Here is a 15,467-nt window from a genome sequence, read left to right as displayed (position 1 = left end):
GTCTTTCTGGAGGGCACCCGCCCCGTATAGCAAAAACCTCTCAAAAAAAAAAAAAAATCTTATGCCAGATCTCCTTGGACATCAGCCCTTGCCAACTGGTCATCTAGCTACTGACTAAATATACCCCAATGGAGAGGTCCTCGGTCGTCAAAGCAGCTAAACTGTTTTCTAATGCTCTGGATGTGCAATTTTTTACTCTATTAGGCAGGTATCTATCTCTTTATAAATGTTTTCTTCCTGGTTGCACCTCTTAGAATGATACAGGAGAATCTTGTTTCTTACTCGAAAAGATAGCTCCATGCACACAGTATTTGAGAACAGTTTTGCACTCCCTCTATTGCCTCTAGTCTGTTAGTCATTCCTGGGTGATGTAGATGATCTTCCTTCCTCTTCTCTTTGCCCTCCCTCCTCAAGGCACTCTAGTTGCTGTGTCCTTCCTTTTTCTAGTATGATGCTCAGGACACAGCAGCACTCCAACAGTGATGTAATGAGAGAAGAATGGAACTGTAGTCTCCTTCCAGACTCTGCTCTGTCATCATAATTACAGTCTAGCATCACGTTAGCACTTAAAGCAACCACTTAAAAGTGTTTATTCACAATGGACTTTCTCCTAGTCTTCCCTCTCTTTGTAAGCTAAACTGCATATCTCTCGTTAGTTTGTTTTGTGAAATCAAGTTTAAGACTTTAGGAATAATAAGTGAATTTCAGACAGAAAGGATGAGCTAAACAATTTTATTGCCACTGCCTACTCGTTAACAATTGTAATCTTTTAAATAACATCTCAGGATTTAAAAAGTAAAATTCAGAAACCATTGAGTACTTGCCATGTACTAATATCAAAAACATGAATTTGAATAAGGTGGAAAGCGATTGCTTTCAATGGGGCTCACATTCCGGCTAAGGAATGTCTAGCTCTATTTACTAGACAACCACCGCTGGCAGTGGGTAGAAAGTACCATGGTAATGGTATAAACGAACAGTCATCTCTGTCCAGGGACCAAGGGGTCTAACCCAAGAGCTGAGATCAGAACTGGATTTAGAAGGGAATGTCTCATTTCTTCAGTAGGCAATGGAAAAGCCAGGCCCTCCAGGAAGCAGGGACAGCCTGTAAAGACTCAGAAGCATTAACATGATGCACATTCCAGGAACCAGGGCTAGTCTTGGGTGGTTGGAATCTGTGAGGAATAGTAAGGAAATGAGACTGGAAAATTAGCTTCCAGCAAAATCATCAGGGTCTATAAGGCCCTATCAAGTCTGAATTTTATGCCTCAGCATAAAAGTTCAATTATGCAGTGCTGGAAAGAAGGCAAAAATCCTCGATGAAGAGAAATTGACATGTGGAGACACCGGAAGCAAGGAGACCAACAGCAAGGAGACCGACAGGTTGCTATCGTTAATCGAGGAGTGATATTTAGGACATAAATTTCTTACAGATCAATAAGGAAAAAAAAACAAAATAGAAAAATAGACAAAGATACAGGCAACTGGGAACCAGCAGTTAGCGTAATGGCTATGTCGCTGGATTCCCACGTAGTTGACCGCGGTTCACGTCCTGGACCCGGTGACTTAGAACTCACGTCGGGCGCGTGTGCGTGCGTGCCCAAGATCCCGAGAGGAGAATGGAGGAGAAGGGATTGCGGCATGACCATCCCCCCTGGGGGGTGATTTCTCGCTTTCTGTCTCTCTGTCTCTCTCTGTCTGACAAGTGCACGCGCCCTATAGCGAAAACCTCTCAAAAAAAAAAAAAAAAAAAGATACAGGCAATTGAGAGATGGAAAACATGAAGAGCCACTAAACATTAGGTTGTCAGGAAAGTCATAACATATTTTTCTATGCAAAAAATGCATCATGGCTTTCCCGACGACCCAACATATGTTAGCAGTGAAGAACTCATTAGCAATGAGGGAAATTAAAATGAAGACTACAGTATTTCTTCATTTTATAGTCATCATATTGGTAAAATGTAAAGTCTGACAATACCAAGTGAGATATTGACGATACTGAGTGAGACCTGTTCTGTAAGAACCATGCTCCTACCACACAAAAAGATTGAGAGGAATCGTCACTTGGTATTGTCCATCTATGATGTTTACACAACAGCGAAGTCATCGGACAATGCCTTTATGAGAACGTGTCCTATTGTTAAGCAACACGTGACTGAACAGATATAGATTGCTATATAAAGACATATAGTGTATATGTTATACAAATAGCAAAAATAACAGAATATAAATCATGGAACGCACATGTTATGTTTTTCTCTGAATTTTACTGTGTTTTAAAATATTTCCATAATTGGGACAGGCAGGTGGTATAGTGGTTAAGGCACTGAACTCCCACACAGCCAACCGCAGTTTGAGTCCTGGACCTGGTGGCTGCTTTCTTGCTTTCCTTTTCTCTCTCTCTGTCTCTCACTGATCAAATTTAAATAATAATAATAACAAATGGAGTTAAATAAGTAAAGACTTTTTAAGTAAAAATTTTAAAAATATTTCATAATTTAAAAAATTATTTTAAGAGGCAATTGGGGGAGAAATGATAAAGACTTGAACAAGGGCAGCAGCTCATGGGGAACACTCACCAATACAGCTTTCAGGGCTCACCTTTTTCACTTCCCTTATTAGATATTCCTTTTCTTCCAGGCGATAGCATTGTTCTCTTATTCCAAAATGGCCATACTTTCTTCCCAGTGCAAGTCTCAAGAGCTATCATGAGACTTGGCTCATGTTCTCCTTTTAAGTTCTCCCAGTTCAGAAAAATGGAAACCTTTTCTAAGTGTTCTTCTGGCTAAAGCCTTTGCCCAGGGGGCCCTGTCTTTTGTAATACCATTGCATGTCCAGACCACACCCTCAATGTTAAGCTTTTTGAAATCTAGTCACACACATGTTCCTTTGGCCCAAAAAAAGGTCATGGAGCCAGACCCAAAGAGGTTCCTTGAAAAGGCATAGAGGGTTTCTAGTTCCACTGCTGTCTCTAACCCCATCTGTTTCCCTGAGCCAAGTCTTTACTACCCCTACACCCCCCAAGTTCAGTGTCCTGTCTGTGAAGCCAAAGGTATGGACTAGACCTTGTCCATTCTCTCAATCTCTGTGTGGTAGGAGCATAGCTCTTACAGAACAGGCCTCACTCAGGCCCTGGTAGTCACAAAGTCAGGCCAATTCTCCCTTCACACAGTTGCCTCTGAAGCTGTTCATTTATCTTGTCCAGAAGAAGCAGGTGCAATGCTTACTTGTAAATCTTGGCATATCAATCAACACCTCCAACAGAGGCAGTGTGAGATTCACAGCCAGCAGACACCAAGTTGAATCCTAAAGGCAAGGCTAGTTGTTTGAAAGCAAAGTGCTCCAGCTCAATGGGGGTTTATATTTATGTCCAGCTTGAAAATGATAATCACTAAAATCCCAAATCAAATAGACAGCACTTTGGGCCTGGTTTCTGGGTATGTCAGGGATACCCAATTCCCCAGTCCATCAGGACATGTTGACTTCTCCTGCACCATCAACTCCGCGGTGAACTGGACAGAATCTGTCTTCTGTGCCCCCGCTCTCCTATCCCCAAAGCCTTTGCGCCTCTGGGTCCCCTGCCTAATTTCAGTTCCTAGTCCTCTCTTCTCCTGCCTCTGATAAAAATTCTCTCTCAGGGGAGAATCTATTTCAGTTCTAGACTCCTTGAGCTTTCCCTGTTCAAAGGATATCTTTATCCCTTCCAGAAGGACTCTAGGCATCAGGGATAAGCAGGTGTGAATGTATGTTCTCTAACCGGACATTTTTCTTCTGCTCCATGCCTCACAGCTCCCTGACCATAATGTAGTGAGAATGACTCCTGGCATTGCCACTTACTAGCTTGTTAGCGATCTCCAGGCAGGTCGTTCAACTGTTTGAGTCTCAGTGTCATTACCCATTAAGTGGGGAAACAGTGCCTACCTTCCTGGGCGTGCTTCAACATTGATGCATTAATGGGCTTTAAGCCACTGGCACTTGGAGGGTGCTCAGTAAAGAGTGGCTATTACTACATCACTGGACTAGAGGAGCGCAGGAGGTTGGGTCCTCCCAGGACTTCTAGCTCAAGCTCAGGAAGCAAGGTTTGTGCACTGGAATTTTCAAAGGAGAAAGTCCTTGTCCTGATCTTCAGGGCTTTGGCTCTTTGGGGATGTTAATGCCACATCAGGAAACATAAACACACAACAGCACTGAGAGTAGATGAGCTCACCAAAAATCGCAAACTTGGAGATTTAGGACCCCAGGGTGGTGATAATGAACTATGGAATTAATCCCAAAATAGGAAAGGAGCTCCAGCCTCACCTCTTCACCAAATTTCCAGGGAGCCTCAGCGCCTACACTTTCTTATCTAAAAAATGAGAAGGTTGGGAACCAGCAGTTAGCATAATGGCTATGTAGCTGGACTCCCACGTAGTCGACCGCGGTTTGCGTCTCAGACCCGTTGGCTTAAATCTCACGCCGGGCGCATGTGCATGCGTGCCCAAGATCCCAAGAGGAGAATGGAGGAGAAGGGATTGCAGCATGACCATCCCCCCCGGGGGGTGATTTCTTGCTTTCTGTCTCTATGTCTCTGTCTGGCGAGCACACGCACCCTATAGCAAAAACCTCTCCAAAAAAAAAAAAAGGAGAAGGTTGGATTTGATTAATTTATCAGGTCTCAGGTCCATTTCTGATTTTATATTCTACAATTTTTTACACTCAAATCACTGCCAGCCTTTCCACTTCTCTTCCTTCCATAAACATTGTTTTAATGCAATAAACCAAACAAAGATGTCTGCCTATGTGTAGTTCACATTTCAAGGAGGCAGACAGACAATGCAAAAGCATGTCAAGTGGCTAAGAGCACTATGAAAACAACTTGGGCAGAGGACAGGGGGTAAAGAGTAGGAAGGTGTGCGGGTTAACTAGGGAAGGCCTCTAAGAGGTGAGAAGAGCAAAGCCTGGGCAAAGAGAGGGGACAGGAGCAGCAAGTGCAGAGATCCAGCGGGTGGGTGGGTGAGCCTGAGAGGTATGACCAGAGGCCCATGTAGGCAGAGGCCTCAGCACAGATGCAGGCGTGCAGACGGATGCGGCAGGTGTACAAGGTTCTCTTCCAGTGCTTTTTGTGCTCCCTGTGAAACAGGAAGTGAAGTCATCAGGGAGCATAAGCAGTAGAGGGTGGGAGAGGGGAGAGAAGCTGTGAAAACATTATCTGGGAGAGCCAGAGCAAGAAGGAAGGGATAATGAAAAGGCATGGTTCCTTTATGTACCATGAGAAACTGGCTCTCATGCACTTGCTGGTGCATAATCAGGCATTCTTTAGAACTTTTTTCTTTTTTTTCTTTTTTTTTTTTGAGAGGGATGTTCATTATAGGGAACATGCATTTGCCAGAGAGACAGAGAGACAGAAGCAAGAAATTCACTCTCCCAGGGGGATGGCCACACCACAATCCCTTCTCCTCCATTCTCCTCTCAGGATTTTGGGCACACACGCACATGCGCTGGGCATGTTTGAAGCTGCCAGGTCCGGGACTTGAACCATGGTTGGCCATGTGGGAGTCCAGTAACCATTATGCCATCTGCTGGTTCTTTTTTAAAACTCTTTTATAGTTTATTTATTTGCTTCTTTCATGAGCAAATAAAGAGACAGGGAGGTTAGGGAAGGTAAGCAGCACCCCTAATAGGATCTCGATGCTATGATCCACTCCCAGCCTTCAACACATGTGTTTCCAGTATACTCAGGGTGTCTCTGAGCTTGAGCGAGGAACCTTTCCACATGGGACTGCTTTGCAACGCATCAAGTTTTAGTGCTGCACCACTCTGGCCCACCAATAGCGTTTTTCCATTTTCCCCCCAGTAGTCGCATAAGTTCACTGGAGAGAGAGACACAGAGAAAGGAAGGCAGAGAAAGCACCCCAACAGAGCATGGTCACACCACAGTCTCTTCTACATTTCTACACATGGCTGGGATTTGGGGCTTACATGCACACACATGTGCCACACATGTTTTTCAAGCCCCTGGGCCCGAGATTTAAACTGTGTGGTCAACAACCTGGGATACAGCTGTCTTAACCACCAGGCCACCGAGCTGGCCCAATAGAGCAGTCTTTGTCCGTTCATACAATCACTTGGCAAAAAGAGCTATCTGGCCCAGCACTATACTAGGCACCACCAGACTAGAGACCTTTATGTAGTGTCACAATACCCTTCCTGGCCAGGATTTTCTCTAAGACAAAGATCTGAATACAAGTGACTTATTGTTACAGTAAGGCAGGGAAGTGGACAAATAGCACAGTCAGGAAAGGAGCCAATCTAGGGTCTATAGAAGAGCAGGTCATCACCATCAGCAGCCCAGCTCAACTCTATTCCGAATCTCTGGGACACTATGCAGAGCATTCTGTGTAGCCTTGTCCCCAATAGGAAGCCAAGTATTCACCTGCTAACGCCTCATCTCTTGCTGTTTGAGAGCTGCCCCTAGCAGGCCCTTCTAGCCTGCTCGCGTGCACTGAGAAAGGCCTCAGGCTCACAGTAATCAAAGGTCAGAAAGAGTAAGAAGGGTGAGGCTCGAGGAAGTATGAGCAGGCATCAGCAGCATGTACAGTGCTCTTGGAAGTGTCTGGATTTAGATGAAAGATTACGTGTCACTGTGAGTGTAAGACACCGTCTTTCTCTTCCAATGAATTTATTGGAAGAGGCTAAGAATAGGCTCAAACCTAATATATATATATATATCCAAAAGAAGAAACAGGAAGGAGTCTGGCCATCAAGGAGTTAGAGGAGGACAAGGTCTCTCGGGCCTGGAATGAAGGGCTTCACAGAGGAGAAGGTGCCTAAACTGGGGAGCAGTTGAGTGGGCAGAGAAGCAGTAGAAGGCATGAGTGGGGACCAGCGCTACCAGGATGGTTCTATTTTGCATTTGTAGCTAGAGCTGACACAAAGACAGGTGGCTGCTGCTGACTTGGAAACCAAGACTGATGCTTGTCCAGGGCCCCTCTGGGCATCTGTGCCCTGCAGGTGCAAGACAGTCTTGATTTGCAGTTAAGTCTGTTGTTCGGGTTTGGAGGCTCTTTTTTTCAGGGAAGCGTAAAACAAAGAAGTTTCTTGTAGGTTGTTATAAAGCCGTCTCAAAAAGACATCTCTGATTTCCAGCCTTCCTGCACAGGGAACCTGCAGAAGACGCAGCCGTGATTCAAAACAACGAATGACCCCAGCATCTTCCTTCACGGAACACCGCTGAAGTTGGAGAAGTGTGGTCTGTGGTCCACCCATTCTATTCCCTAAACGCTAAAGAGAGGACACAACTAAGCACTGGAATGCCTTCCGCTGTGAAGATAAATTAATGAGTGTAAAAACACACAATCACAGACACACCACTCAGAGCTGTGTTCTAATGAGGGAGATGATTGCTGAGATGCTGAGTCAGGCCTAAGTGGCCCCAGGGCCTGATTGCTGTTCATTCTGTGTCGCAGACCACAGCCTGCTGCACTTCTGAACATAACCGTCTTCTTTCTTCAGTCCCCTTCTTCTTGTTTCCCTATAGAGCTCACCAGAGAGAGAGAGACAGACAGACAGAGAAAGGAAGGCAGAGAAAGCCCCCAACAGGGCATGGTCATGCCACAGTCCCTTCTCCATTTCTCCACGTAGCTGGGATTTGGGGCTTACATGCATGCACATGTGCCACACATGTTTTTCAAGCCCCTGGGCCCGAGATTTAAACTGTGTGGTCAACAACCTGGGATACAGCTGTCCCATGTTCCTTTCTTCAGTCTTGTTCCCACACTCTAAGACCTCTCCCTAGAATTACAACAAAGGCCAGGAGCCTACTTAACTGCTTCCATGTTCTTTTTCCTGCCCATGGCTAGCAAATGCATTGTCTTCAAACATGTCTTTGTTTGTTTTGCCCCATATGGCTCAGGAATATTCAGTGACTCCCAGTGAGCCATAGAATAATATCCATATTTAAATGGAAGGCTCTCCACCATCACCCCCTGCTCCCTGCTTCCAACCACCACAGCTCCTTACTATCAACATGGCGTGTCTGCATTAGCCAGATCCCTTGACTTGTTCTCCCTGCAGGACATGCTGATTCTGGGACCACTGGATGGCATAATAGTCACCTTATTGGATTCCCACATAGTCAACCGCAGTTCAAGTCCTGGACCCGGCAACTTAAAATTCACACTGGTCACATGTGCATGTGTGCCCAAAATCCTGGGAGGAGAAAGGAGAAGGGATTGCAGCATGGCCATCCCCCCTGGGGGGGTGATTTCTTGCCATATAGAAAAAACATCTCTCTAAAAAAAAAAAGAAAAGAAAAGAAAAGAAAAGAAAAGAAAAGACAAGACAAGACCTGCTGGTTCTGATTTCCAGATCTCCACTTTCCCCATTTTTCCTATCTTGAAAATTTCCCCTTCCTTAGCAAATCCATTTCCAAAGCTTGAAGCCAGAAGAGGTAGGAACACTGACTTTTCCCAAAGACCAACCACCGGCTGAGTAGCAAGTGATCAGTATGTCCTTCAAGTCAAGACCCACATATTTGATGACTGAATGAGCAAATGAAGAATCTCTTCCTGGCTAGGCACCTCCAGTTCCGATAATCCCCCAGATAACATGAGCCCCAGCATGAGCAGGTATGACAGTTAGGACCTGAGTGTTTCCCCCAACATCTCCCTACACTTAGTAACTCACAATGTTGCTTGGGCAGATTTTAATGTCTTGCTATGAGCTTGGTGCCTTGGAATTGAGCAACTTAGCTAGAGAGAGAACCCAGCAGACCACCCAGTTCTCAAATTTAAACTCAGTGTTGTTTTATTCTGCCCATCTGTCATGTTTGCAGTAGTTGTCAGGAAGTAATTTAAGAAAATGCTGTTTCTTCCTGAAAATGACCACTTTTTCCCCAAGGGAAACAAAACACTTCAACAGTGGCATAAGAGGCAGTCTCTTCATGGGGTTGGCAATATTGGCCTCCCTCCTGGTAAGCTCTTTGTCTATTGGGTTCCATATTGGATCCTCAGTGCATGGTAGGTGCTCAGTCCTTGTTCACGCAAAGGGAGAATGCAAGAATGTGAGTTCTATGCAGCTCAGCTTCACCAATGTAGTTCTACACAGAAATGCATTTCAGGACAAAGCTAGGAAACTGCATAAACATTTCTTCACTCAAAAACCTGGGCCTTTGTGTTTCCCACTGAGATTTCACTCACAAGCCCATTGCCTCTTTCTTGTACTTGTGTCATTAGAAATCCCGATTATTTTTTCGGGTGTGCATGGTTGTGTCCTCAACTCTAGCAGCTCCCTGTGTCATTGCCTTCATGTCCCCCACAAAGCCTGGACAATGCTGGCAGGATAACAGAGGGCGGGGGATAAGTGCATGCTGACTGAGTGATGGCTATGTTCCCTTGGGAAGGGATGCATTTCCAGCCTCTGATGTTGGTCCTAGGAAGCATTGCCCATGTTATGCCTTCCCTCAGGGGAGCAGCAGCCTCCTCCCTGCCTGGAGTAGCCACATCCAGAGCAGCACAGAGGCGGGAGCTACACTGGCAACACAAGAAGACACTTAAAAATGTCAAAACCATGGGCCTGGCCCCATAGCCTACTGGTTAAGGGAGTCACATCCCACATGATTGACTGGTTCAAATCTTGACCCTGATGGCTTGAAAAGCATACCAGATATGTGTGCATGTATGTCCAGTGTCCCAATAGGACAGAGAAATGGAGAAGGAATTACGGTGTGACCATGCCCCATTGGAGTGCTTTCTCCTTCTCTATCTCTGTCTCTGTCTCTCTCTGATGAGCAAACGTGCCTTCCAGCAGTTATTGGGTTGTCATAAAAGTCATGATGCATTTTTTCATTAAAAAAAATATATATGTCATGACTTTTCTGACAACCCAATAAAAACATATATCAGAACTGGAGGTGGCCATGGGGCTACCTCAATCAATCTCTTGCTTTTATATGAAGGAACCAAAAGCAGAGAAGAGAAATGTCCAGATGAGAGAGATGGGAAGGTCCCAAGCTTCCAATGCCCAATTTCTGCTCGGGATCCTCCTTGTTAACTTCTCAGGCCTCCTTGCTCCTCCTCACTGGTGGCCCCATGGACAAATGGCACTGAATCACGCTGACCTTGAACATAGTAGATAGGCAATGACTATATCTGCCAAGTGAATAAATAATCTCTAAACATGGAGTATCACATCCTTGCTATCTGGGGGATGAGAAGCCACTCTGCCCCTGCTCTGAAGCCCTAAGCTCTTCTGAGGCTTCTGGGGGTTGTGGTTGGGTGGAAGAGCTGAATATGTCTTAAGGAAGGCCTTGTCTGCAGCCTCTACATAATTCACTGATTCCTTCCCCCATATTCTGAATCATCTATGGGCCCAGGGAGCCACGGTTCAATGGCTGTAACTTCTTTTTTCTTTTTTATTTTTTTTAAGAAAGTTTTTTTTTTTGCTATAGGGTATATGCACTTACCAGAGAGACAGAGACAGAAAGTGAGAAACCACCTCCCCAGGGGGATGGCCATGCCGCAATCCCTTCTCTTCCATTCTTCTCTCAGGATTTTGGGCATGCACACACACACACACCTAGTATGAGTTTTAAGCTTCTGGATCCAGGGCACAAACCACATTCAACTAAGTGGGAATCCAGTGCTGTAACTATTAAACTATCTGCTGGTCCCATCAATGACTATAACTTGAACATCATCTATGCTGCATTCCTACTGTGTGCCAAGCATAGCGCAATAATCTGAAATATATAGTTCTCACCAACATCCCTATTCTAGCAGGAGAACAGCCCTGGTTCATCCCTCCCCAGTGAAGTCTAAGAAAGGAAGGCCTTTAAGTCACCATGTCCATTTTGAACACCCCAGATCCCCTACTGGCCAAGTCTAGTGAAGTCCAAGAAAAGAAGGCCTTCAAGTCACCACGTCCAGTTTGTCCACCCCAGATGCCCTACTAGCCAAGTCTCTGTGCACCCTGAACTTGCCATGAATCTCCAGTTCCACAGCACCAGGAAGAGGAAGCATTTGGCCAAGTTTTGCTGGCCTGGCTTCTTTACTCTCCTGGAAAAACTCTCTTGGGACCCTGATGATCAGGGACATGTTCTTCCCTCCAGCACTCACACGTGATACTCTCCAGCTACCAAATGGGTCCCAGCTGAAAAAGACTCCATTTATGCAGCCCTTAGAGAGAGCCTCCTGAGCCTTGCTGAGAAACAAGGCATCAGCCCTCCCTTGGGGTTTGCCTGAGGAGTGATTACTTCCAACTGGCCCCAAGACCCTTGCTTAGTATGAGAACTTATGGCACCATTATGTAACTTTGAAAAATAAAATGAATGTTGATTAATAAAAGTGATTTTCCAAAGCTGTACTGACGTGTGCTCAATTTCAAATCCATTTCCCTTGTTTAATAGGCTGAGAAGGTTTGAGGGATGACTCTTAGTCAGGTGCTTTGTCATCGGCCCCTAAAAAACTCACCTCTGCAGCGTGCCTTACTTAGCTCAGGAGCAAGCGTGGTGAAGGAGAGACAGATACCGTCTGCCTCCTCTAGCACAGTCTAGGCTCTTCAGACCCCACACAGTGATATCAACCCCATGGTGCGCAGGGGAATTCTCAAGGCCCTCTGCGAACCATAGTCATCCCCAGCCCCATCCTACAAGTCCTTCGGGAGGACTTTTCATGAGAGCAAGATGATAAAGCTATAAAACAAACAAAATAAAACACAGTAAGCTGGAATTTAGAATCCCAAACTCTGGTCTCAGGACTCACATGAACTTGCTCCGTGACCTTGGGTAAATAGTTTGACCTTCATGCACCTTGTCTTCTGCATCTATATCATGAGGGAAATGAGTTAGATGGGGGATTCTCAGATGGGAGCTGATCTCCCACCTGAAGGGGTCCCTACAACTTGGGGTGTTACTGGCACTTAGTGAGCAAGGGCATGGTTCCTAAATGACTTTGGATTTCTGAAATAATACCATATTATTGGAAATGATCCCACCCAAGAGGCCCGGAGCACACTCACTGGAAACCATTGAATTATATTGTCTTGTGAGATCTTCTCAGCTTTGGCAAGTCTGTGATTCTCAAGTCCTATCACTCTTCTCTTTCTCCTTTCTCCATCAGCAAATATTTTCTGAATGTCTTTTTTTTTTTTTTTTTTGGAAGAGAGACGCTGGGTTAGACAACAGAAGTTTATTTTCTTACAAGTACAGAGGCCAGAAATCCAAAACCAAGGTGTTGGAGGCATTGGCTTCTTCTGAGATCTCTCCCTTTGGCTTGTAGAGGACTGCCTTCACCCTGTGTCTTCACAAGGTCTCCCTTCTGTACCTCTCTCCTGAGTATTTTGTATGTGCCAGGCACTGTTCAGTGTTCTAGGGTGACCAGAGGGAGAAAAACCAAATTCCTGTTTTCATGGAACTTGTATTTCAGTGAGGAGGACTGCAGATAAACCCAGACACAGTAGAGATATGATGGATTATCATTCCAGGCCAAAGCTTTGTTCACTGTTCCCTGCTTGCTCCTGGGCCTTTGCTTTCCTCTCCACAGTGTCTCCAAATGCCCCCCTTCGCTTCCTGCTAATTTCCTGCCTGCTCTCTGTAGTGTTCCTTCTCTCCTCATTTCTCACACACAGGGCCTGATCTAAATCGGATGGGGCCCAAAGCTTGTTTCAGAAGCTGTTTTCTATTGCTTTTGCTTGACAGGGTCTTGCTATGTCACGATTCTTCTGCCACAACCTCCCTAGTAGCTGGAGCGGCAGGTGTACGCCACCACACCCGGCGTTCTAGGGTGAGCATGCAGTCGCACCCAGGCCTCCCATGTGGCCTGCCAAGCTGCAGCATCCTCCCATGTGCACCACCATGGCTGGGCCTAAGGAGCCCCTTTCAGGAAGAAACTACAATATCATAAACACAAAATTAGGTACAAAAATAAATACCTCATATAAGAAAAATCTTGAAAAATTACAAATTCTGAAAAGCTAACAAACACTGAAAATGTACGCACGATACAAAAAAAAATGTATTCATTAATGTCTGTCACACCCTTCTAATACTAACCTTATAATTTGACACGTGTGCTGATTAGAAGAATTTCAATAGACTAGCTTCAGGCTCTATATTTTAAAGCTTGGTATTTCTCCACTGTCCATATACTTCTGGTGCTGGGCACTGTGAGTTCTGTTTGTGTGTTGACATAGACTGGGCCTCAGCTTTGTGTCACATCTCCAGGTAAATGGACACAGAGGGCAGTAGGTGGGAGCCATTCCGACACTGGGATAGGTTGCAAAATTTAATTCCACGTGGAACTGACCACAAGCCATAAATATATCCCACCAAGCCTCAGTTTAATGCATTCCCAGTTCAAAGAATACTATATGGCCTCTCGAAGGCCACCTGATGTGACGGAAATGGCCAGAGGGAAATTCACAGTGAGAAGAGTGAGCAGTCATACTGACTGCATTTTAAATACCATTCGCAAAGTTTGCAGAAACATATGACCACGCGGAAACATCACGCGGGGTGCCTGCCAGGGCTTTGGAAGGGCCAGTGTAGCTGAAACCCCAGTAAATCTGCCTCAGCCTTCTTCCCATCTACCCTCCTCCAACGCAGGAAGGAGAGCAGACGTTTTTAAATGTATACGTGCCCATTTGCCAGGGTTTCTGGAACGCAGTGCCACAGACTGAGTGGCTTAAACAACAGGACTGTATCGTCTCAGAGTTCTGGAACCTGGAAATCTGGGATCAGGGTGTTGACAGGGTTGGTTCCTCACAAGAGCTCTGAGGGAAAATCTGTCCCAGGACTCTCCACCTAGCTTGTAGATAGTCAGCTGCTCTGTGTGTCTTTACACCCCATCTTCCCTCTATGGATGTTCATGTCTATGTCCAAAATTTCCCCTTGTCATAAGGACACTAGTCATATATGGGATCAGGGTTTATCCCAGTGAGTTCATTTTAACTTGATGACCTCTACGAGGACTCTATCTCCAGACAAGGTCACATTCAGAGGTACCAGGGTTAGGGCTCCAACATAACATTTTGAAGGGGGCTCAATTCAACCCATAGCAGTGTAGAAATGCAAACTGATATGTAGATCTCTGCGGAACACTGAGGAAGACCCAGAGAAACCCGTAGAATCACATGGCGAGGAAGAGTCGTTATCTTGTTTACACTTAGCATTTAGAAAAATTACCTCGTTAGCTGTCTGTCTGCATCCATACCCAGCTGCAGCCACCGAATCAATCATTTGGGGATCAGTTTGGCTTTTTTGGACACCATAAATGGCCCAGTTTTGAATCTATTTTGATTTCTGTTGCTGTTTCAAATGTCAGAATGATGGAGGGGCTAGAGAGGCTGAAGCCTAGGGATAGACAGAGAAGACAAGGCCTCTTCAGGCTGAAGAGAAGCATGAAGTCTGAGAAGCATGTCGAAGTCCCAGAGAGCAGAACACAGGAAGCAAGGAGCGGCCCCCATCCTGGATCAGCCCCCAGTCCTGCTTCAGCCTGAGATGGTTGTCCTGTTTGCCCCTGAAAGAGGCTGGTGAGGGACAAACATGTACTGTTTACACAGCAGACAGTGAGTCTGGGGAACTTCTCAGCCCAAGAGTGACACAAGGCAAAAAGACTTATTCAAGAGGAAGTTACAGAAATGACTGGGTAATGATACAGACACTCAAAGTTCCACCTCAACTGTCTTCTCCGGTTTGTCTCTGGGAGTCCCCAGGGGTGACTCCCACATGCTCAGGAGCAGCTGGGTACTGAAGCAGCTCTGCCTTTTGGAGAGCCTCATGCTGCCACCCAACTCCAGCTGCTGCTCCCTTAGGACTCAAAAACAGCCACCGTGAAGAGAGAGCCAAGGTTCGCCCACACACTCCTGCAATGTCTTACCCTATCCTATTTTCTTCTCCCCATAATCAAAAGCTCCTAGTCCTCCTTGCCCCTTGAAAACTGAGCCCTAGAGGAACCTTCAAGCCTTCAAGTCTGCAGCCAATTGCATCCCGAGACTACACAGGGCTCTGCGGGAGATCTAGCCATGGGAAAATCCATACTTAACACCCCAGGGTTCTCATACAGATTACTGCGCTGAGGAGAGGGAGTTTGGAAGTGCTGCAGGAAAGTAAGCACCCTTAGCATTAGAAGCAAAGGGACCTGGAAAGGGGGGACTGGGCTTGCAGCTCCAAAGGATCATCATTATCACAACACACTGGGGACTCAGCCCTGCCTACCATATAGGTAACTGTTTGCTTAGGTCAGTTTGTTTTTAACTGCATTGTGAGACTCATCAGTGAATCAGTTGAATGAGTCACAACTAGCATTCCAAAAAACAAAAATAAAACAACATGGAAAACGTCAGCGCAGCCTCAGCCTCCAAGGCAGAGTCCTACGGAACCACAGTGCTGAAAGCCACATGGGTCACCATAGGTTCAGATCCCAAGTGGACTTGAAAACCCACCAGAAAAAAAAAAAAAAAAAAAAAAAAAAAAAACCAAAAAATGCAAAA

Source organism: Tupaia chinensis, unplaced genomic scaffold (genome assembly GCF_000334495.1).
Source record: "Tupaia chinensis unplaced genomic scaffold, TupChi_1.0 Scaffold000238_1, whole genome shotgun sequence".
Lineage (NCBI taxonomy): Eukaryota > Metazoa > Chordata > Mammalia > Scandentia > Tupaiidae > Tupaia > Tupaia belangeri.
The sequence above is the reverse complement of the archived record's forward strand: the minus strand, read 5'-3'. Positions refer to the sequence as shown.